An 8,704-nucleotide genomic window follows, 5' to 3' on the forward strand; every position below is an offset into this window, starting at 1 on the left:
AACCTATTAAAGACACACACGCACACACACACACTCTCAGATGCTCACACACACAAACACACACACATACAGTACCGGCAACGGGTGTGCTAAAGGTGAAATCTGATTAGACTCTGAGTCATGGCCGTGTGTGAATATAGATCTGATGCCCTCTACAAATAGGAATGAATCACCTGGCTTTCATATCCATATGATTCACACGCCTACATATGATTCACACCTCTTTGGGTTCCTTCACCCCAAGACCTGTCCACACACCTCAAAAATAGCAGCACAACTTCTGCTAACGCGCAACATAAAGACCTTAGAAAACTTCTTTTTCCCTCTATGATCTCTATTCTTCACACTAGTACGAGACAAGTCACTCGTACTGCCTGTAGCATGTCTCTTAGTAGATATATATATATATATATATATATATATATATATATATATATATATATATATATATATATAGCTTGTTTCTAAACAATCATCTGCAATCCAAAATCAAATTTTAAATATAGATGATATAAATGTACATAGTTAGATGGGTTTCTTTATCAATTCTTTTGGACTTAACATCAAAATCAGGAAGAGCAGTCAGGAAAAAGCCAGCCAAAGTGGAGTAAGCCAAGACTGAATGAGTTGAAAGAGCCAGCAAGGAGTGAACCACTTAAGAAAGACCCAGCCAGGAGAATTGTTCAAAAGAGAGCCAGCCAGGAGTGAAGTGTGGTCAAGAGAGAGCCATCCAGGAGTGAATCAGTCAAGAAAGAGCCAGTCAGGATGGAACATCTGTGTCAGATGTGCTGTTTCTGGATGAAGTGCTAAAAAATAGAAACATTTTTATTGCTTCAGTTCAATATTCATTTTATTCCTAAGCAGGTTTACATCAGAAAAGTCAAAGATCAGGATGGATTTTAGCAGTTCCAGCTCTCTGTCCAGATCCCAACCCAACTCTGAGTTTACTTCCTGTTAACTCTGTATTAAAACTTTCTCCATTCTGTTCTTTGTGGATTTTGCGACATTCCTTTTTCCGATTGTAATCGGAACAATTTTTTATTGATTTTACCAGGTTTCATCCAGCACTTCTTAATTGTAAATGATGTTCAGTATAACACTTATATGATCCCACCAACTAAAGTTGTGACAATATATTAGTTTAACACGCTTAAGCCTTCCACACACAGACCCATGTAAATCTACTGTATTTAAAAACATACAAAAAAAAAATAATAGAGCACATACAATTGGTTTTAGAAGAACACATCCACAAATATCATGCAGCAGAACACCAGCAAAGTTAGTGTGACCTTTTATTGACTTTCATGCAACTTTTATTACTTCTGGGTGAATTTATTTTTATTAAATAAGAAGTAATCACCACAAAAACAGACAAAGCAATAAAATGTGAATATGAGAAGAGACATGTTATTAGCTTTAGGTAAGCAGCAAGAAGTGCAATGCAGTCTTTATTATTTTGCAGTCTGAGTGAATATGAGGACTAGTTCATCACATGTAATTGGATCGCTGAGTTTGGAGCAGCGAGTCATCAGGATGAGCTTCCTGCCTCTCCCACTCCTTCCCTTTCACTCACATCAGTTTTGCTGCCTTGCTGACGCTTTTCCTCCCTACTGATGTCGTCTCCACATGCTGCCGTTTGTGTATGTGTGAGCTGCTTTTTTCCCTTTTTGAACATTGAATCCTCTGTGTCAAAGCAATGTCAGGTGTGTGTATGTGTGTGTGTGTGTGTAGGTATTTAAAAAGAAAACCCTGCACTTTCCCTGCAGTCATTTAATGAAGTTTCATTCTGAAGCATGTGCATTGTAGAGATAAGACAAGACGAAGAAAGGACTAGTGGGAGAAAGAGATTAAAAACCAACCAGCATAATGTGGGGAAAGAAATCATTGTCTATTCATGATGTCTACTGAGACCTGAGTCCAGTGTGATGATGCTCAGCATGCTGATACAATGAGATGAAAAGCCAAAGTTTACACACACTGCTGAGCCAGTACGAAAGGCAGTGTACTGTAATATCTACATCTGAGTGTTCTGGTTCATTGCCATGTTGTCTCTGATGTTCAGGGTTTGTATTCTCAAATCCACACTGTTTTTATTTTATATCAATTAATCTGCTAACGTCTTAAAGGGGATTATTTTCTATTTTTTGAGGATGGTCGTAACAGGTTATTTTGAACAATGTAACAGACACAAATTGTTAGCGAACCATGGTGTCTTTGTGCATAAAAAGATCCAAATGCAGGAAGGCTATATAAAAACATATTTATTAAACATATCAAACAAGACCGAGCCACACGAAGACCATACAAAGACAAAACGAAGACAAGGATTCCGCAATGCCAAAGGCAATGTGGCACGGATGAATAAGGAAGCCAATTAGACACATAAGGGACAGGTGTGCTGAGACGGGAACTAGAAAAGTGGCAGAACAGACACATGAACACAAAGCGTAAACAAAAGGCGCAAAATGTCCAGGCTAGATCCTGACAGAAATAGATTTTAATCAGTCATTTGAAAACATCAGCAGTAAAGATAACTGTCTGATCATACACCATAGCAAACAAGGAAACTGTTACAACCCTAAACAAAGATGTGAAGAGTAAGCAGAAGAAGGTTTAACTGCCTTTAATAACACCAATATATAAATAACCAAAGAAATAAAGAAAGAACCAAACTTTAAAATAGTTTGTCTAAAATTAAATGAATTATAAATACTTATTTATAAAATGAATAACCTTTATGCGAATATTGTGCTTTTAACAGTTTACATGGAGTTTTTACACTGACATTATATTAACAGAAGTATCCAATGTCAGAGCTTTGTAACTGCATTTTTGTCTTATTATCTTCAAGAAAGGCGAAAAAAGAGAAGCTGGTTATGGAACACATTTACATATTTATACAGACTGAAATCTCTTATTCAAAGAAGTATTCAGACAGCAATTACTGCTGCAACTGTTCTTGGATACATCTCCACAAACTGTTTGTACCTGGATTTGTGCAGTTTATCCCATTCTTCCTGACAGATCCTCTCAATCTAGACAGGGTTTAATTCAAACTTTGTCTGGGCAACACAAGGACATTCAGATACTTGACTCAAGGCCACATTAGTGACACTTTTGCTGCATTCTTAGACTGAACAAGGACCTTCTTTCCTGGATGCCCAATTTGGCCAGACAATTCAGTGATGGGCCAAGATTCTTCTGTTTCAAAATGATTAAGACCCCTGTGATCCAGGAAATTGTTTTATAATCTTGTCTTGCCACAATTTGGTCATGCAGAGCCGCTGACAATTCATCTGACTTCATGGATTGGTTTCTGTTGTGTTATGCAGTGTAAATTGTTCCAAATTTCCAAACTATGTCCAATCAATACACATTGCAGCAGGTGGATTCCAGTTGAGTTATAGACACAGCACAAGGATACATGAATGTAACTGACCGCATTTTGAATTCAGAGTCTGGATACTTTAGTAAATAAGAGATTTTATTTTTTCATTTATTTAATTAATTTTTGGAAAGCTTTTAAAACGTTTTCACTCCTTCGTTATGGGTGAATTACTACAGAGCGATTTGTAAAAATGGTAATCATATTCATTCAAAATCATATCCAAAACACAATAAAGTATGTAGCAAGTAAAGAGGTCTGAATACTTTCTAAATCCACTGCATACTGTGAAAGACCATTTGAACATTTTAAAAACAAAACTTCAGCATTTTCTTTTATTGTTGCAAATATTCAGGACGATTTGGTCACTGTTTAAATGTGACCAGATCTTGTCTCTTCTGTTGAAGCTCCTATTCAGACGATACGCCGATGATCATTAGGTTGAATACAAACCTGCTTAAGTTCATGCTGTTATTATAGTGAAACGGAGACCTAAAAAATTTCAAGATTATTCCAGATAATCAAATTTGTCTGTTCTGCTGTCCTTGCTTAGAAATTTCCTGATTGAGCAAAAACACCTCCTCACAGTGATGTCTGAGTACAAACTGTATGATTTGAGCCTTTTAAAACAAGAACTGTTTTGTTTTTTAACCAAGAAGGTTAAACAAACTAAGACGTACCAGATCTTTTAACCCAAATAAATTAAACTATGAAAAAAAAATGTTATACAGCAGAAGTTAGAGTAGAATAAATGTGGGTTTATGTACGGTAGTAACATAGTAAACCTAGGTTTATGTATTTTATATACAGTAGTAAAGTGTTTTACACTCACACACACAGACCTTAAATGCTGAAACACATCTCAAAATCAGAGTGATATTTGTGCATTTCACTCGTCCTATATTTCTCATGAACATCTCAGGATGATGATATACCTGACAGACAAGCATTCTTTTGTGAGTCTGCATAATAAAAAGCTTTGTCCACTAGTGGGCCCAATTTTGTCTCCATATCTTACACTTTTCACATCTTATTGTGTTGATGGATTCTGGACTGACCAGAAAATGTTGATTAAATCTGTATAACGGAAGCTCTGTCAGTAGAGCCATTCATTCATTCATTCATTTTCTACCGCTTATCCGAACTACCTCGGGTCACAGGGAGCCTGTGCCTATCTCAGGCGTCATCGGGCATCAAGGCAGGATACACCCTGGACGGAGTGCCAACCCATCGCAGGGCACACACACACTCATTCACCCACGCAATCACACACTAGGGACAATTTTCCAGAGATGCCAATCAACCTACCATGCATGTCTTTGGACCGGGGGAGGAAACCGGAGTACCCGGAGGAAACCCCCGAGGCACGGGGAGAACATGCAAACTCCACACACACAAGGTGGAGGCGGGAATCGAACCCCGACCCTGGAGGTGTGAGGCGAACGTGCTAACCACTAAGCCACCGTGCCCCCATCAGTAGAGCCAGTATATATTAATTTTGGTGTTCAAAGGCGTAAACATTTCTAAGGTAACAGGTCATTCACAGAAGACACTCCACTAATAACTCAAATCTAGTATGATAGTCCATATGGTTCCATCAGTGAAAACTACTTTTTTTTATGATATGTTCATCCAGTTTTTTTGAATCACGTTTCCCAAACAGGATTCACTTATTCTTCACGGCATTGGACTCAGGATTTGGGTTAATCGGGTTGTGAATCAGGATGTTTGACAGGCAGCTATTGATTTATGCATTTGGTGGAAGAGCATTTCACATCCTGCTCGTCTGAGACGAATCAAAGTCTATCATTGAATCATCCATGTGTCTGGAGGTGTTATTTCACCCCTCAGCATAACACTGAGAGACAAAAACTACACTGAGAGTTAATGTTAATGTATAACTACAGACTAACACTTAGAGTTAATGTTACTGTATAACTACAGACTAACACTGAGAGTTAATGTTACTGTATAACTACAGACTAACACTGAGAGTTAATGTTACTGTATAACTACAGACATACACAGAGTTAATGTTAATGTATAACTACAGACTTACACTGAGAGTTAATGTTAATGTATAACTACAGACTTACACTGAGAGTTAATGTTACTGTATAACTACAGACATACACAGAGTTAATGTTAATGTATAACTACAGACTTACACTGAGAGATAATGTTACTGTATAACTACAGACTAACACTGAGACTTACACTGAGAGTTAATGTTACTGTATAACTACAGACCTACACTGAGAGTTAATGTTACTGTATAACTACAGACGTACACAGAGTTAATGTTACTGTATAACTACAGACTAACACTGAGAGTTAATGTTACTGTATAACTACAGACATACACAGAGTTAATGTTAATGTATAACTACAGACCTACACTGAGAGTTAATGTTACTGTATAACTACAGACCTACACTGAGAGTTAATGTTAATGTATAACTACAGACTTACACTGAGAGTTAATGTTACTGTATAACTACAGACCTACACTGAGAGTTAATGTTAATGTATAACTACAGACTTACACTGAGAGTTAATGTTACTGTATAACTACAGACCTACACTGAGAGTTAATGTTAGTGTATAACTACAGACTTACACTGAGAGTTAATGTTACTGTATAACTACAGACGTACACAGAGTTAATGTTACTGTATAACTACAGACCTACACTGAGAGTTAATGTTACTGTATAACTACAGACTAACACTGAGACTTACACTGAGAGTTAATGTTACTGTATAACTACAGACGTACACAGAGTTAATGTTACTGTATAACTACAGACTAACACTGAGAGTTAATGTTACTGTATAACTACAGACTAACACTGAGACTTGCACTGAGAGTTAATGTTACTGTATAACTACAGACATACACAGAGTTAATGTTAATGTATAACTACAGACCTACACTGAGAGTTAATGTTACTGTATAACTACAGACCTACACTGAGAGTTAATGTTAATGTATAACTACAGACTTACACTGAGAGTTAATGTTACTGTATAACTACAGACCTACACTGAGAGTTAATGTTAATGTATAACTACAGACTTACACTGAGAGTTAATGTTACTGTATAACTACAGATGTACACAGAGTTAATGTTACTGTATAACTACAGACTTACACTGAGAGTTAATGTTACTGTATAACTACAGACGTACACAGAGTTAATGTTACTGTATAACTACAGACCTACACTGAGAGTTAATGTTACTGTATAACTACAGACTAACACTGAGACTTACACTGAGAGTTAATGTTACTGTATAACTACAGACCTACACTGAGAGTTAATGTTAATGTATAACTACAGACCTACACTGAGAGTTAATGTTAATGTATAACTACAGACTTACACTGAGAGTTAATGTTACTGTATAACTACAGACCTACACTGAGAGTTAATGTTAATGTATAACTACAGACTTACACTGAGAGTTAATGTTACTGTATAACTACAGACCTACACTGAGAGTTAATGTTACTGTATAACTACAGATGTACACAGAGTTAATGTTACTGTATAACTACAGACCTACACTGAGAGTTAATGTTACTGTATAACTACAGACTTACACTGAGAGTTAATGTTACTGTATAACTACAGACTTACACTGAGAGTTAATGTTACTGTGTAACTACAGACTTACACTGAGAGTTAATGTTACTGTATAACTACAGACCTACACTGAGAGTTAATGTTACTGTATAACTACAGACTTACACTGAGAGTTAATGTTACTGTATAACTACAGACGTACACAGAGTTAATGTTACTGTATAACTACAGACTAACACTGAGAGTTAATGTTAATGTATAACTACAGATGTACACAGAGTTAATGTTACTGTATAACTACAGACCTACACTGAGAGTTAATGTTACTGTATAACTACAGACTTACACTGAGAGTTAATGTTACTGTATAACTACAGAAGTACACTGAGAGTTAATGTTACTGTATAACTACAGACTTACACTGAGAGTTAATGTTACTGTATAACTACAGACGTACACAGAGTTAATGTTATTGTATAACTACAGACTTACACTGAGAGTTAATGTTACTGTATAACTACAGACTTACACTGAGAGTTAATGTTAATGTATAACTACAGACTAACACTGATAATTAATGTTACTGTATAACTACAGACATACACAGAGTTAATGTTAATGTATAACTACAGATGTACACAGAGTTAATGTTACTGTATAACTACAGACTAACACTGAGAGTTAATGTTACTGTATAACTACAGACTAACACTGAGACTTGCACTGAGAGTTAATGTTACTGTATAACTACAGACATACACAGAGTTAATGTTAATGTATAACTACAGACCTACACTGAGAGTTAATGTTACTGTATAACTACAGACTTACACTGAGAGTTAATGTTACTGTATAACTACAGACATACACAGAGTTAATGTTAATTTATAACTACAGACCTACACTGAGAGTTAATGTTACTGTATAACTACAGACCTACACTGAGAGTTAATGTTAATGTATAACTACAGACTTACACTGAGAGTTAATGTTACTGTATAACTACAGACCTACACTGAGAGTTAATGTTAATGTATAACTACAGACTTACACTGAGAGTTAATGTTACTGTATAACTACAGACGTACACAGAGTTAATGTTACTGTATAACTACAGACTAACACTGAGAGTTAATGTTAATGTATAACTACAGACTAACACTGAGAGTTAATGTTACTGTATAACTACAGACGTACACAGAGTTAATGTTACTGTATAACTACAGACTTACACTGAGAGTTAATGTTACTGTATAACTACAGACGTACACAGAGTTAATGTTACTGTATAACTACAGACCTACACTGAGAGTTAATGTTACTGTATAACTACAGATGTACACAGAGTTAATGTTACTGTATAACTACAGACCTACACTGAGAGTTAATGTTAATGTATAACTACAGACATACACAGAGTTAATGTTAATGTATAACTACAGACCTACACTGAGAGATAATGTTAATGTATAACTACAGACTAACACTGAGAGTTAATGTTACTGTATAACTACAGACGTACACAGAGTTAATGTTACTGTATAACTACAGACCTACACTGAGAGATAATGTTACTGTATAACTACAGACTAACACTGAGACTTACACTGAGAGTTAATGTTACTGTATAACTACAGACCTACACAGAGTTAATGTTACTGTATAACTACAGACCTACACTGAGAGTTAATGTTACTGTATAACTACAGACGTACACAGAGTTAATG

Source organism: Tachysurus vachellii, chromosome 8, assembly GCF_030014155.1.
Source record: "Tachysurus vachellii isolate PV-2020 chromosome 8, HZAU_Pvac_v1, whole genome shotgun sequence".
NCBI lineage: Eukaryota > Metazoa > Chordata > Actinopteri > Siluriformes > Bagridae > Tachysurus > Tachysurus vachellii.